Raw genomic sequence first — 16,516 nt, 5'->3', positions numbered from 1 at the left:
TAGCCCAGAGCAGCAGTGGGTGCTGACTGAGGATGGGTCACCCAGTCACTGTGGGCTAGCCCAGAGCAGCAGTGGGTGCTGACTGAGGATGGGTCACCCAGTCACTGTGGGCTAGCCCAGAGCAGCAGTGGGTGCTGACTGAGGATGGGTCACCCAGTGTCTGTGGGCTAGCCCAGAGCAGCAGTGGGTGCTGACTGAGGATGGGTCACCCAGTCACTGTGGGCTAGCCCAGAGCAGCAGTGGGTGCTGACTGAGGATGGGTCACCCAGTGTCTGTGGGCTAGCCCAGAGCAGCAGTGGGTGCTGACTGAGGATGGGTCACCCAGTGTCTGTGGGCTAGCCCAGAGCAGCAGTGGGTGCTGACTGAGGATGGGTCACCCAGCCACTGTGGGCTAGCCCAGAGCAGCAGTGGGTGCTGACTGAGGATGGGTCACCCAGTCACTGTGGGCTAGCCCAGAGCAGCAGTGGGTGCTGACTGAGTATGGGTCACCCGTCGCTGCGATGGCAGTGTCAGGTACTGGGTGCTGTACTCAGTCCACAGGTCGGCTGTCAGGCCTGTCATGATCTTGACCCACCCTAATTCCTCTGCTTCTTGCCCTGAGGCCCCTATTTTGGCATCTTTCCCTGAGGCCCCTATTTTGGCAGACACATGTCCGAATTCCCCTTTGGACTCCACAGCCACTTCGTCGGCCACCCCCATTTTGGCAGACACGTGTCCGGAACCTCCTGCTGCCTCCACGGCTGTTTCTTCGCTCACCTCTGTTTTGACAGACACATGTCCGAATTCTCCTTTAGCCTCCAAAACCACTTCTTCGGCTGCTTGTCCAGAAGCTTCCACTTCGGTGACTCCTCCTACCACTACACAGTTATCAGAGCAAGTCCACACATTTCCGGTCAATGTTGCCCCCAATAGACAAAAACCTCAGGCCTGGTATCCATATTCCGCCACAGACCTGAAGGAACTACACCAGGCTATCAAGAATGACGGTGTTCATGCCCCATGGACCAGGTCCATTTTACAAGGCCTGCTTCAGAACCTTAATACCCCCCAAGATTGGAGGGATATAACTCGTGCTACGCTCCCAGGCCCCCTCTTCCTGCAATGGGAGGTATTCTTTCACGATGAATGTTTACAACAATTGCGGAAAAATATTCAAAATCAGCCAGAGGGTAATTTTGATGCATTGTTTGGAACAGGCCAATTAGAAACAGGCATTCAACAGGCTGAAGCCAAGTTTCCACCAGAGTATTTTGATCAGGTACGCCTGTGTGCATTAAAAGCATGGGAGCGATTAACACAACCCATGGGAGCGTCCTCAGCCCCCATTCTCTCCCTTCAACAAGAACCTGATGAATCCCTCACTAAATTCATTGCCAGGGTCCAGTCGAGTTTGGAAAGGAAGATTTATAATCCTGACGCTCGTTTTCTCCTCCTGCAATCCATAGTCTGGGATGGAATGCTTCCGCATTTTCGACAGGCCTGTATCACTCTTAAAAACGAACACCCATGTTGTTTTTGACGGGTTATGTTGTTTTCGCTGGGCTGGCTTCACGGGCAGGTAACAGATGACCAGGGACTCATGGTTGAGCTGTAGGCAGTATCTCTTTATTCATGCAGGACGCAGCACAATCTAAGACGAGCTAAGTTAAACTCAAAGTACAGTACTGTAAAACTCACAATGCTGTCTTTATATATACTTGCCAAGTAAGGTGGAAACAGGATGTGACATAGAGAGGGTGGAGAGAAAAGTGACTGGTGAAAATCAGAGTGTGACAAAGAGGGGGCAGATTAGGCGAGAATCCTATCACTGAACTACAAATGCCCTGGAGGGAGGGTGGAACTTGTTAACAGTGGTTATGTAAATAGAATGAAGTGGTTATGTAAATAGAATAGTGTTAAGCAGGGGGGATTAAAACCAAATGAAACAGAAGGAGTCTCATGCATACCAACAATTCCCCCTTTCTTTTTAACTTTCCTACTGCCTTTCTCTCAACCATCGGTGTCTGCTCTTCCTGCTTCTGTTTCGCCCATCATGTTTTGGCGGTTCCAGGTCACTCTCTACAGAGAAGAAAAGTTCCAGTGGCTGTCCTCCTCCATCAAGATAGACATGTGGCATTTAATTCCTGGCCTTTGACATTGGACTGATGCTTCTATAGAACTTGCTGGACACTCCCTTTATACTGCTGGACTTCGTGAAGAATGACTGTAGCAGTTCATAGAACTTTCCACCAGCTGACTCGGGATTTTGCAATGCCAGATCACCCCTCTAGCCCCTCGGCTTATCAGGCCCCCACTCCTCCACCCATCAGGCTCACTCTGTCTCTTGCTACTCTTACTTATCCCACCCTGTCTTCTGCCAGTTCTTTTTGAAGACACTTACACGCTATCATTCTACTTTCTTCCCAACAGGTTTTCTGACAGAGATGAAGCCTTTTACAGACATTGACCCAGTTATATATGGCCATTAAGAAAGAGGGAGATGTTGGGGAATTGTGAAGATACGGTTTAGCTTGGAAGGGCTTGAGCCTGAGGGGTGTGTCAATCCTGTTAGTCTCTCTCTCCACAGAGAGGTTGAGCCAGGAGGGACAGTAAACCCCCAAAAAGTGTGCCTCTTATCAGTCTCCCTGCCTAACAAAGTGCCCCACACTCCTGATACTATGGCAAATAGTTAAAAAGAAAGGGGGAGATGTTGGATTGTATGCCAGCTCCCCCTGGCTTCTGCTTAACCATATGCCTATATAGGGATTTATTGATCCCACTCAAAGCTTTGGTCTATTTACATAAATCACTTTTATATTTACATAAAGCACTCCTTCCAGGGCATTGGTGGTTCAGTGACAGGATTCTCGCCTGCTCCGCCCCCTCCTTGTCACATTCTGATTTTCACCAGTCACTTTTCTCTCCACCCTCTCTATATAACATCCTGTTTCTGCCCTTCTTGGAGAGTATAAAAACAGCTGCTCTTCTGATTAGAGACACTTGGAAATTGCTTTCCAGCTCCGAGAGTTCCAGAGTGTATCTCCTGTGAAGTTAGTGTGGCACGAGTTCTTGATCCCTCTCCCATGCAGCAGCCTAGATCGGCTCCAGTTCTCTCACACCCAGAGAGCACTAGCTAGGGAAGAAGTACCCTCAGGCTATCCCGGCAATCCTGCTAGTCTCTGTGATGCCCGATGCCCCCTGTTACATCTGAGCCCTTACTCTGCTAGTCCCTGTGACTCCCCCTGTTACAACTGAGCCCTCACCCTGCTAGCCCCTGTGACTCCCTCTGTTACATCTGAGCCCTCACCCTGCTAGTCCCTGTGATGCCCTCTGTCACATCTGAGCCCTCAACCGGCTAGTCCCCGTGACGCCCCTGTTACAACTGAGCCCTCACCCTGCTAGTCCCTGTGACTCCCTCTGTTACATCTGAGCCCTCACCCTGATAGTCCCTGTGACGACCCTGTTGCATCTGAGCCCTCACCCTGCTAGTCCCTGTGATGCCCCCTGTTCCATCTGAGCCCTCACCTTGCTAGGCCCCTTGATGCCCCCTGTTCCATCTGAGCCCTCACCCTGCTAGTCCCTGTGACGCCCCCTGTTACATCTGAGCCCTCACCCTGCTAGTCCCCGTGACGCCCCCTTTCACATCTGAGCCCTCACCCTGCTAGTCCCTGTGACGCCCCTGTTCCATCTGAGCCCTCACCCTGCTAGTCCCTGTGATGCCCCTGTTACATCTGAGTCCTCACCTGCTAGTCCCTGTGATGCCCCCTGTTCCATCTGAACCCTCACCCTGCTAGTCCCTGTGACACCCCCTGTTACATCTGAGCCCTCACTCTGCTAGTCCCTGTGACACTCCCTATTACATCTGAGCCCTCACCCTGCTAGTCCCCGTGACGCCCTCTGTTACATCTGAGCCCTCACCCTGCTAGGCCCCGTGACGCCCCCTGTTACGTCGGTGCCCTCACCCTGCTAGTCCCTGTGACGCCCCCTGTTACGTCTGATTCCTCACCCTGCTATTCCCTGTGATGCCCCTGTTACATCTGAGTCCTCACCTGCTAGTCCCTATGACACTCCCTGTTACATCTGAGCCCTCACCCTGCTAGTCCCTGTGATGCCCCTGTTACATCTGAGCCCTCACCCTGCTAGTCCCTGTGACGCCCCTGTTCCATCTGAGCCCTCACCCTGCTATTCCCTGTGATGCCCCTGTTACATCTGAGCCCTCATCCTGCTATTCCCTGTGATGCCCCTGTTACATCTGAGCCCTCACTCTGCTAGTCCCCGTGACGCCCTCTGTTACATCTGAGCCCTCACCCTGCTAGTCCCTGTGACGCCCCCTGTTACATCTGAGCCCTCACCCTGCTAGTCCCTGTGACACCCCCTGTTACATCTGAGCCCTCACCCTGCTAGCCCCTGTGACTCCCTCTGTTACATCTGAGCCCTCACCCTGCTAGTCCCTGTGATGCCCTCTGTCACATCTGAGCCCTCAACCGGCTAGTCCCTGTGATGCCCCTGTTACAACTGAGCCCTCACCCTGCTAGTCCCTGTGACTCCCTCTGTTACATCTGAGCCCTCACCCTGCTAGTCCCTGTGACGACCCTGTTCCATCTGAGCCCTCACCCTGCTAGTCCCTGTGATGCCCCCTGTTCCATCTGAGCCCTCACCTTGCTAGGCCCCTTGATGCCCCCTGTTCCATCTGAGCCCTCAACCTGCTAGTCCCTGTGACGCCCCCTGTTACATCTGAGCCCTCACCCTGCTAGTCCCCGTGACGCCCCCTTTCACATCTGAGCCCTCACCCTGCTAGTCCCTGTGACGCCCCTGTTCCATCTGAGCCCTCACCCTGCTAGTCCCTGTGATGCCCCTGTTACATCTGAGTCCTCACCTGCTAGTCCCTGTGATGCCCCCTGTTCCATCTGAGCCCTCACCCTGCTAGTCCCTGTGACACTCCCTATTACATCTGAGCCCTCACCCTGCTAGTCCCCGTGACGCCCTCTGTTACATCTGAGCCCTCACCCTGCTAGGCCCCGTGACGCCCCCTGTTACGTCTGTGCCCTCACCCTGCTAGTCCCTGTGACGCCCCCTGTTACGTCTGATTCCTCACCCTGCTATTCCCTGTGATGCCCCTGTTACATCTGAGTCCTCACCTGCTAGTCCCTGTGACACTCCCTGTTACATCTGAGCCCTCACCCTGCTAGTCCCTGTGATGCCCCTGTTACATCTGAGCCCTCACCCTGCTAGTCCCTGTGATGCCCCTGTTCCATCTGAGCCCTCACCCTGCTATTCCCTGTGATGCCCCTGTTACATCTGAGCCCTCATCCTGCTATTCCCTGTGATGCCCCTGTTACATCTGAGCCCTCACTCTGCTAGTCCCCGTGACGCCCTCTGTTACATCTGAGCCTTCACCCTGCTAGTCCCTGTGACGCCCCCAGTTACATCTGAGCCCTCACCCTGCTAGACCCTGTGACTCCCTCTGTTACATCTGAGCCCTCACCCTGCTAGTCCCTGTGACTCCCCCTGTTACATCTGAGCCCTCACCCTGCTAGTCCCCGTGGTGCCCCCTGTTACATCTGAACCCTCACCCTGCTAGTCCCCGTGACGCCCCCTGTTCCATCTGAGCCCTCACCCTGCTAGTCCCCGTGACGCCCCTGTTACATCTGAGCCCTCACCCTGCTAGTCCCCGTGACGCCCCCTGTTACATCTGAGCCCTCACTCTGCTAGTCCCCGTGACGACCCCTGTTACATCTGAGCCCTCACTCTGCTAGTCCCCGTGACGCCCCCTGTTACATCTGAGCCCTCACCCTGCTAGTCCCCGTGACGCCCCCTGTTATATCTGAGCCCTCACCCTGCTAGTCCCCGTGACGCCCCCTGTTACATCTGAGCCCTCACCCTGCTAGTCCCCTTGATGCCCCCTGTTACATCTGAGCCCTCACCCTTCTAGTCCCTGTGACGCTTCCTGTCACATCTGAGCTCTCACCCTGCTAGGCCTCGAGGCGCCCTCTGTTACATTTTTCTCAGCGCTTTCTCATGCAGTTTCCTTTGATTCTCCCAGCCACTCCACCCCATAAATTATCAGCGTCTTGTAAGTTGAAGAGAAACGTCTGAGAGTCTGTGTACTGTGGAAATCGAAGGAAGGGAAGTGAAAAACCCCATCTTGGGGCACTGGCAGCTTCACAGAAGAGGTGTGTTGGCCCTGGGTTTTGAAAGATGATTTTAGTCATTGGATAAGGTGGCTGGAAATTGCTTCCTAGCTGAAGTGGGAGCCGAAAGCCCAGAAGCACACAGGGGCTGGGTGTGCTTGGGGGTGTGCTGTGCTCAGGATAGAGGCTGACTGGAGAAGCTTGTGGGGGGGGGCATGGTCAGCTCACAGAGGCCCCTTTATGGAGCCTGTTGGGATTGCAAGGGACTCAGGGACTGCAGATGTGACAGGGACAATGCAAGTAGGAATCAAGGAACTTCCAGAATCAGGATCCCAGTTCTTTTCTTTCTTTTTTAGATTTTTATTAGTATTTAATAGTGAATACTAAGACTGCAAACCCACAGGGGACACCTGCACACAGCACCACTGCCACAGTTCCTGTCCCTCCCCTCACTGGAGCCTTCCCTGTTCATTCAGCACCATCATCAGAGTTCCTGTCCCTTCCCCTCCACTGGAGGCTTCCCTGTTCATTTGTTAATTTGCCTCCAGGGTTATAGCTGGGGTTCCATGCTGACTCCAGGAACCCATTGCTCCTGGCAGCCATTTTTTCTATTTTATTGGATAGGTCAGAGAGAAATTGAGAGAGAGGAGGGGAGACAGAGAGGGAGAGAGACTGAAGACACCTGTAGACCAGCGTGTGAAGCTTCTCCCTGCAGGTGCAGAGTGGGGGCTGGAACTCTATGCACTTAACTGGGTTGTCAACGCCTAGTGGTATCTAGGCCTCCCTGTTCTTTATCCCTCTGGGAGTCTGGACCAGAATACTTTATGGTGTCAGAAGGTGGGAGTTCTGGCTTCTGTGATTGCTTCTCTGCTAGACATGGGTGTTGGCAGGTGGGTCCACACCCCCAGCCTGTGTCTGTCTTTCCCTCATGGGCAGGGCCCCGGACGTGGGCATCGGTAGGCCAAAGACCCTAAGTTGTTGAGGTATCAGAACATGTGATGTGACCTTGAGCATCACAGAAAGACACAGGTCCCCATGACTGTCACACCCCAGGTACTTCTTTAAAATAAATGTTACCCAACCTAATCAACGCAACCAGCACCACCTCAGCATGCTTCACTTCAGAGTGTGTCCAGAGACGTCCCTTCACCCTCATTACTTAGTGAGACCTTTCCTTTCATAGTATTCTCTAATTCCATTCCAGGTGGTTCACTTCCTAACAAAGTCCCAAAACCTAGATATAGACCAGGTCCTCTGAGATGGAGCATATGTTCACATGCATCCATAAACTAGGGCAAAATATATACCTGAAAGCAAAAGTACACAATAGTCTGCAGTGAGTCAGTATAAAGTTCATAATGAAATACTCTTTACTTAGACTTAGATACCCTCATCACCTACTTCCTATTATACTTCCTTCACTCACGTCAAAGCTATTCTTATCAAAGCAAAGATTGCATAAGCTGAATAAGGCCGAGAGACTGGCATACTTTAAGGATGACTCTTTAGTCACTATCAGGCCACTCCATAAGCTGGGGTCCATTCAGGGAGTCCTGAGATTCCCAAACAGACATGATGGGCCTAGACCTCGAATAAATCTTTCTCTCCATTGTTACTGGTCATCTCTATCAGGAACAACACTATAGACCCCATAGGACCTTGCCCTCATTGTGGATCAACAACAGCAGAGAATGTTCCATCCTCTGAAGGGAGGCTGGACAACATACTCTGTGCTCCACCTGAGGAAGATGGGTCCTGATATTGGGGCAGCTTGAACCATTCCTATTCATGACCATAGAGTGTGAGCTCAGATCTACAGGGATACAGAGGCCACATAGGCCCCTAAGCTGAATATGGGCCCCAGATCAGATCAAATCAATAGGGCTTACAGTCAACAATGTTTATACCCCTTTCCCATATTAGGGAGCTACTCTCTCCCCTGATCCAGCTTTCTGGTCCTTTTCCAGCCATGACATCATCTCCCCAGACAATAACTTGGATCTACCTACATATCAGATTTTAGGCTCAGGGGAAAAAAAAAAAAACCTAGTATAGCCACAGGCCCTTTGGAGTATAACTAAAATATGCCTACTAGCTATCTACAAAATGGACACGCCCCATCTCTTCATCTGCACTATTCTAGCCTTTAGGTCCATGATTGGTCAACAATTTGTTTGGCTTTGTATGTTAACTCTCTTTTCAGCCACCAGGTTCCAGATGCCAGCATGATGCCAATCAGACTTCCCTGGACAGACAACCCCACCAATGTGTCCTGGAGCCCTGCTTCCCCAGAGCCCTGCCCCACTAGGGAAAGAGAGAGACAGGCTGGGAGTATGGATCCACCTGTCAACGCCCATGTTCAGTGGGGAAGCAATTACAGAAGCCAAACCTCCACCTTCTGCATCCCACATGACCCTGGGTCCATACTCCCAGAGGGATAAAGAATAGGGAAGCTATCAGGGGAGGGGATGGGATACAGAGTTCTGTTGGTGGGAACTGTGTGGAGTTGTGCCCCTCTTATCCTATGGCCTTGTCAGTGTTTTTATTTTATAAATGAAAAATAAAAAATGAAAGATGTTAAAGGACTGACCTCACTTCTCATAACTGAGTTCTCTTATCTTCTGCTCAGGTACCAACTCGCTGGTTCTTATAAAGCTCTTATCATCAGCACCAGACCTTTGAGTGCGCAGTCTTTCTCTGTGTGTATCTTCAGTTCAGACGGTTGACCTTGACTTTTGTTAGTTGGCACAGGGCTTGTTCTGATAGTCACAGGTGAGCTGCAGCTCTAGGGGCTTCACACAGATGTGCGGTGTGTCCCTGGAGATCCAACCTCCAGAGTAGTTCTGTGTAAGAGAGCAGAAGGGTCACGGGGGATGCTGGTTCTTGACTTCCTGGATTCTTGTCTTGCTGATCCACTGGCCCTAAGTAGCGGCAGGGGTCAAGCCAGGAGAGCCTGGGGGGCGCTCGGAGTGAGTGGTGCCTGCCCTGCAGCTCTTCTGTTGGCTGCTGTCCTCCCTCAGCGGCAAAGCATCCACTCCTGGTGCCGCCATCTATTGCTCTGGCCCTAGGAACCCTCAAAGTCAGTGGCATTCAACATCTAGTTTTCATTTTCATTTAATTTATTTTGCCTCCAGGGTTATCACTGACGCTTTGTGCCTGCACCATGAACCCATTGTTCCTAAAGGCCATTTTCCCCCATTTTACTGAACAGGACAGAGATAAATTGAGGAAGGAAGGGGAACTAGAGAGGGAGAGAGACAGAGAGACACCTGCAGACCTGCTTCACCGCTCGTGAACCTTCCGCCTGCAGGTGGGGACCAGGGCTGGACCCAGGTCCTTGTGTGGGTCCTTGAGCTTAGTGCTGTGTGCCCCTAAGCATTTATTTGGCTTCGGAGTCTGATCTTGGGCAGGGCTCAGTGGCGGGGGAACCGCTCATTTCCCGGTTTTAACCGTGGCCCCTTGTGGGTGGTCCTGGGGCCATCTGCTGGTCAGTAGCCGCTGGCTGAGAGCTTCCCGGCCTCTGTACGGCCTGTTTCCCGAGAACATGTGTCCTGCTCCCAGAAGGAGCACACTGGTCAGAGCTGCAGGCCCCACACACACCACTGTCACTCTGCTCCATTTTACTCGCAGGAGAGGGGCATCTCCCTCACTCCTCCCAACGGCCAGCTGTGTCTGTGCTGATCAGTGAGCAGGTGCTGAGGACAGAAAGGAATCAACGTCCTTGCTTTCAAGAACTCAGAGGGCAAAGGCACAAAGTGCCAGTTAAAGGCTGGGGGTGTGGATCCACCTGCCAACGCCATGTTCAGCGGGGAAGCAGTTGCAGAAGCCAGACCTCCGCCTTCTGCTCCCCACAATGACCCTGGGTCCAGACTCCCAGAGGGGGAGAAATGTCAGGGGAAGATGACCTGAGGGCTCTGAACTCCAACTCCATCAAGACCAGGAGAGAGAGGAGGAAAAAGGGAGGGACATGTAGATGTGGTAACAGGTGTGGGTGTTCACTGGTGGTGGGAGTTGTTTGAATTGTGCCTCTCTTATCCCACAACCTTGTTTGTCAGTATCAAATCACTAATAATAATTACAAAAGAGAAGCTGAAAAATAAGAAATTGCACAGCAGAACGTGGACTGGAGTCGGTGTATTGCACCAAAGCAAAGGCCTCTGGGGTGGGGTGGGGGGCTCAGGCCGTGGAACATCATGGCAGAGGAGGACCTAGTGGGGGTTGAATTGTCACGTGAAAACTGAGAGATGCTCTACATGTGCATGCTACTGTGTTTGCTGTTGACTGTAAACCACTAATCCCCCAATCAGGAAACATATATTAAAATTGTGAAACTGCTATAATAAATACTAACATGAAAAACAGGGAGTCAGGCAGTAGCGCAGCGGGTTAAGCGTAGGTGGCACAAAGCACAAGGACCAGCATAAGGATCCTGGTTTGAGCCCTGGCTCCCCACCTGCAGGGGAGTCACTTCACAGGTGGTGAGGCCGGTCTGCAGGTGTCTTACGCTCTCTCCCCTCTCTGTCTTCCCCTCCTCTCTCCATTTCTCTCTGTCCTATCCAACAACAATGACATCAATAACAACAACAATAATAACTATAACAATAAAACAACAAGGGCAATGAAAGGGAATAAATAAATAAATTTAAAAAGAAAAACAAAGACAAACAAAAAATAGGTTTAGGTGTGACTTGGAAAGGAAGAGAAAAATGGGACCATAGGGAAAAGGGAGAAATATAGACAGACAGACAGACAGTTGTAGAAATAATAGCTAGCTCATTCTGCAACCCTAGGAGAAGGGCTGTAGCTTCCAGCGCAGAGACTGCGACCCAGAAGTCTGGTGGTGGGAACCATGTGGAGTGGTGTCCTGTTGTCTTCTAATTCTGTGAATCAATATTCAATCACGAATGAAATTCCACCCTGAGGCCTTTGAGGCCATCTGAGTCGGGACGGAGGCCACGTGACCGGCTGGCTTGTCCAGGTCCTGTGGCCGTGGCCAGGCGCCCACTGTGATCTGCCCTCTCCCTTCAGCCTCCCGCTGGGTTCTGCTGCAGGTCCTGGGTTCCCTTCCTTGTCTGTCAGCAAAGACCTGGGTGGGGAGTTGGGGGGGGGGGACTTGCCCTCAGGCCTGAGGAAGAAGGCAGTCATGCTAGGAATGCAGTGGCAAAAGGTTCCAAGAGCCCTGCAGCTGAGATCAGGCCTGTGGAGAGTCATCTTTGAGAAAAGGACTCATTCTGAGAAAGCCTGACAACTCCTCCTCCCAGAAGGCTCCCCTGGCCCGCGTGTCTGCCCCCAGCCCGCCCCTGCTGAAAACAATCCTGTCACCACAGCCCAGTGGGCGGAGGGCTGCTGGGGTCCCTGAGGGCTGAATCTTGGGGAGGAAGTTTCAGGTGACTGCCGCCCTGGGACACACTCCCATCCTTTCCCCTGGAGGAGCACACAGTCACCACAGAGACACCCTCTCCTTGGTGACGTCTGTCCTCTGGGTTGACCTGAACTGGGGCTGAGCAAGTGTTTCCCAACATGCAGAGGAAATAATTCCTGGGAGAGTCAGCAGCCCCAAGATAAGAGAGATGAGGGAGGGGGAGGAGGCTTGAAGGAAGAGAGAAGATGGAGGCAGAGACAAGAGAAAGAATGCCGGGGGGGAGAGAGAGAGAGAGAGAGAGAGAGAGGCCCAGACAGTGGAGCACCTGAAGTGAAGCGCTCACATTACAGTGCACAAGGCCCCGGGTTCAAGCCCCTGGTCCCCACCTGCAGGGGGGAAAGCTTCGCGAGTGGTGAAGCAGGGCTGCAGGTGTCTCTCTGTCTCTCCCCCTCTCTATCTTCCCTTCCCTCTCAATTTCTCTCTGACTCTATCCACTAATAAGTAAATAAAAAGGTTTTTAAAAAAGAAAAAGAATCCTTGTGAGTTAAAGCCCGAACAAGCACACTTGTCTGTCTGTCTGTCTGTGAGCCACCTGGTGGAGGATCTGGGAGCTCTGGGTGCAGAGTTAGGAGAGGGGGCTTTCCTGCAGCTCTGTGCTGAGTCACAGGTGTGGTTTTCGGGAACAAAGACTCTGTGCCAAGCCTCCACCTCCACCCGGATAGGTAGGGGCAGGGCTGTTGAACAGACTCTATGTTTCTGAAACATAGTAGTGGGCAGAGAAGCACTCTAGTGGCCTGGGCGGCGGAGCAGTGGGTAGCGTGTTGCACTGACAAGCCCCACGCCCTGCACTGCGTACCCAGAGGGAAGCTCTTCTTTCCAGACAGTGAAAGACTACTTTGAAAAACTGATTCTGATTCAGTTCCCTGGGCCTCACTGTAGCCCTGCTGGCTGCAGACAGATGCCGGCCTGGTGACATAGGTTTCCAACAACTGGCAGGCGAAACCGGAAACCACTGTGGCCGACAGGGGCAGGGCCTAGGCTCGGGACCCTTCAGCACTCACTCCCTCTGTTCCTACCCTTCAGTCCTGCAGAGCAAGCCATCTTTGCCCGGAGCCGTGCCAGGTGGGACAGGGTTCTGCTTGTTGAGTCCAGCACCCCGTGAGAGACGAGAGGCCACACCTGACCACACCTGACCCCGTCGGCACCACCACCCAGGGGCAGAGGAGGCAGCTTCTGGGCAAACAGCAGGCAGGCTGTCTGCAAAGGCAAAGAACAAACATGTGGCCGGTGTCTCCCTGCCTGAGGGGTGACGCCCACACCCCAGTGTCCCCCAGGACCACCCAGCAGAGTCTGAGTCTCACCCCACCTGCCTGGAGAGCTGCAGGCCAGGCGGTGAGCCCCTCTGTGCTGCACGCCTGTACTGTGCATGTTTATGTGTGTCTGTTACATGTGCCTGGCATGCATGGAAGGCGAGTAGTGTCTTTGAGCATGGGTAGGCAGAGCTGGTGCAGCACAGGTGGGTAGCGGCACATGTGACACAGGGTGACATGGGAACATGTGCACAGCAGGCATGTTTATGCGTATGTCATGGCTCACAACCTGACAGTGTGACATGGGTACATGTGCACGGCAGGCATGTTTATTCACCTGTCATGGCTCACGACCTGACGGGGTGACAGGGGTACACGTGCACGGCAGGCACCTTTATGCCCATGCCATGGCTCACGACCTGACGGCTGGTCCCCTGTGTCGTGACCCTGCAGAGTGTGGAGACCTGCTCCTCCAGGCCCCACAGCTTTGCACGCCAGTCAAGCACCCTCTGCTCCTGGTTTCCCACTGCTGGCTGCCTGTCAGTTGGGGGCCCCTGACTCCCCACTTGTGGGCTCAAGGACTTTGCTGCAAGGCTCACAGACTGCAGGACACCAGGCTACTGGCAGGAGCTGGGACGGGTCACAAAGGACTCCAAAGGCTTCCTTCCAGTCAGCAGCTAGTGAGGACAGAACTGATCTGTGTGTCCCCAGGGAGCTTGGAGCAGAGGCAGGTAGAAGCCCTGGCTGAGGTCTCTCTTGTCGGGGGCTCCTGACTCCTGACCACTGACCACTGGGCCAGCCCCAGCCCCTCTTCCCTGGGTGGGGCTGCAGGGATGGGGGTCAGTGAAAGTACCACTCCTTTTTTAAAAAAAATACAAGGAAACTTTTATTTTCAATTTTCATCAAGAAATTTGCTGTTTGTTTTTTTTCACTTTATTCTATTCTAGCTACTCAGTGGCTGGAGCCGCTGGGTTCCTGGTATTAAAAAGATGCCAACAGAGGTAGCTGTGTCTCACCCAGGGGCCCGGCCCACTCTGAATACCCCCCCCCCCAAAAAGGGGAGAAAATAAAACACAAAATAAAATAAAACCAAAAGGAGGAAGAAATTCAGAACATTTTCTTCGAGCCTGGCAGGAGGAACAGCCCCCTGTGCACCAGGGAGGGGAGAGGGGCAGTGGTGCCCTCCTTCTGGAGAGAGTGCAGCCATAGCCAGTACCAGTCCTTTTATGGTTTAGTTGTCCTGGTAGCCTAGAGCCTTTCCGGACAGGACATTATTAGAATAACAAAAGATGCCTTGCCTTGATTGCTCAACTCCCAGGAGATCCTGAGGCCTTTAGGATATCAGAGAAACCCTTGAAGGGCGGTGGTGTACCAGGTTAATTCCATATATTTTCAGGCACAAAGACCTGGGTTTGAACTCCCAGTCCCCACCTGCAGGGGACCAATTCACAAGCACTGAAGCAGGTCTGCAGGTGTCTTTCTTCCCTTTCAATCTCCCCCTGCTCTCTCAATGTTTCTCTTTCCTATTTAATAAAAATAGAAAGAGAGAGAGAGAGAGAAAGGAATGGGGGCAGTGGCACATCTGGCTGAGTGCAAATATTACCAAGTGCAAGGACCGGGCTTTGAACCCCCACTCCCCACCTGCAGGGAGGCCACTTCAGGAGTGGTGAAGCAGGCCTGTAGGTGTCTTTCTTTCCCTCTATTCTTCCATCTGCTCTCAATTTCTCTCTGTCCTATCTAAAAAAAAAAGGCCATATTTCTTCTTAGAAAATTCCTTTATTAAGTATTTCATTTCATTCATCTATTTATTTAGAACAGAAACAGAGAAATTGAGGGGGGTGGGAGAGGGCTTGAGAAAGAGAGACACCCACAGACAGTCTTCCCTCTCAGATGGAGAGCTGGGTGGGGACTTGAACCTTGGCCCTTGTGCATCGTGACATGTGCTCTCAACCAGATATACCACCACCTGGTCCCTATATATATTTCTTCTTATAATTTTTTAATATTTCATATTTATTTATTTATTATTGAATAGAGTCAGAGAGAAATTAAGAGGAGAGGAGATAGAGAGGGAGAGAGATGCCTGCAGCCCTGCCTCACCACTCATGAACCTTCCCCCCCCCCCCCCCGCAGGTGGGAACCGGAGGCTTGAACCTGGGCCCTTGTGCATGGGACCCTGTGTCCTCGACTGGGTACTCCTCCACCCGGCCCCTGATATTTCTTGTATGAATCCAGAAATCAGCATCGCACCTGCAGTAAGCATTGCTTTTACTAGCTGACTTGGTAGAAAGCAGACGAACTGGAGACTTGACTCCTGTGTTGTGAGGGCAAGAATGAGCTGGGCCGGAGAGGCCAGGACGTGGCTTCCTGGGCCTTGTGCCTCTGTGGGCCCAGACCTTCAGGCCCAGCCACTTCTGAGACTGCCATGGGGCCCTGGCCTTGTTGGCCTTGTTTACCTCTGAGATGTGCCCAGGACAGGCGCGGCCTCTTGCACCCGCACAGGACCGGAAGTGGGCGCTGCTGTCCTGGGAGCTGGAGCCCGTACTCTGGTCTCCTGGAGTGGGGATCCTGCTTGTTCCTGGGCCTCTTACTCCTCCCCGGGGCCCCTGGGGGACCTTGCTGACCGGCAGCGGAGAGAGGAAGCTCTGAGGCCGCGGTAGCCAGCGGCTGGCTGTCATTCCACGGAAACAGGCTGTCACCGCCAATTATTGATGTGCCATGAGGAGGCCTGTGGGCTTCCTGATGGTTTAACCAGAAGCCTCTGGGTCCTTCCTAGGCCGGATTCCTGGGGCTCTGTCTCTGGAGGGCGGCCAGCCTTCACTCAGCACTGCCCAGAGGAGAAGGCCGCAGAGAGCGTCCTTTCCTGGACACACCTCAAGGGGAGCCCTGTTCTCTGGCCCGAGGGGACCATTTATTTAAATCATTATATTACCTTTTTATTAGTGATTTAATAATGATCAACAAGATTGTGGGATATGAGGGGCACAATTCCACACAGCTCCCCCCCGCCAGAGCTCCCTGACCTTCCCCTCCACTGGAAGCTGCCCTGTTCTTTATCCTCTGGGAGCAGGGACCCAAATTCTTTATGGGGAGCAGAAGGTGGGAGTTGTGGCTTCTGTCATTGCTTCTCCGCTGGACATGGGTGTTGGCAGGTGGATCCACACCCCCAGCCTGCCTCTGTCTGTCCCTAGTGGGGCAGGGCTCTGGGGAGGGGGGGCTCCAGGACACACTAGTGAGGTCATCTGCCCAGGGAAGTCAGGATGGTATCACGGTAGCATCTGCAGCTTGGCGACTGAAAAAGCGTTAAGATAAAGCAGAACAAATAGTTTAATAATCTGGGACCTGAAGGCAATAATGTCAGACAAAGTGAGGATGACAAAAGCTGGATAAGGGCAAGAGACTGGCACACTTTAATCATGACTCTTTAGTCACTAGCAGGCCACCCCATCACCTGGGGCCCTAGTCGGGGAGTCCTGAGATTCCCACACAGACATGATGGGCCTAGCCCTCTAACAGATCCTCTCTTCATCATCACTGGTCAGCTCCATCAGGAACAGCATAATGGATCCCTCTGTGGGCCCCTATAGGACCTGGCCCTCAATGTGGATCAACAAGGGTAGGGACTGCCTGACTCTCCAAAACTGAGAAAGGAGGGGGAGATAGAGGGGAAGAGAGACAGAGAGACACCTGCAGCCCTGCTTCACCACTTGTGAAGCTTCCCCCCACAGGTGGGG

At 52.9% G+C, this 16,516-nt stretch overlaps 1 long non-coding RNA gene across 2 annotated transcripts in view; it reads left to right on the top strand.

The window, feature by feature from the left end:
* LOC132541340 (uncharacterized) overlaps positions 1-16,516 on the top strand; it is a 1,018,351-nt gene that overhangs the window by 166,354 nt on the left and 835,481 nt on the right. The gene's annotated exons all lie outside the window — the stretch shown is intronic.

Source organism: Erinaceus europaeus, chromosome 1 (genome assembly GCF_950295315.1).
Source record: "Erinaceus europaeus chromosome 1, mEriEur2.1, whole genome shotgun sequence".
Classification (NCBI taxonomy): Eukaryota; Metazoa; Chordata; class Mammalia; order Eulipotyphla; family Erinaceidae; genus Erinaceus; species Erinaceus europaeus.
Note: the sequence above shows the minus strand (reverse complement) of the source record. Positions and strands in the feature narration are given on the sequence as shown.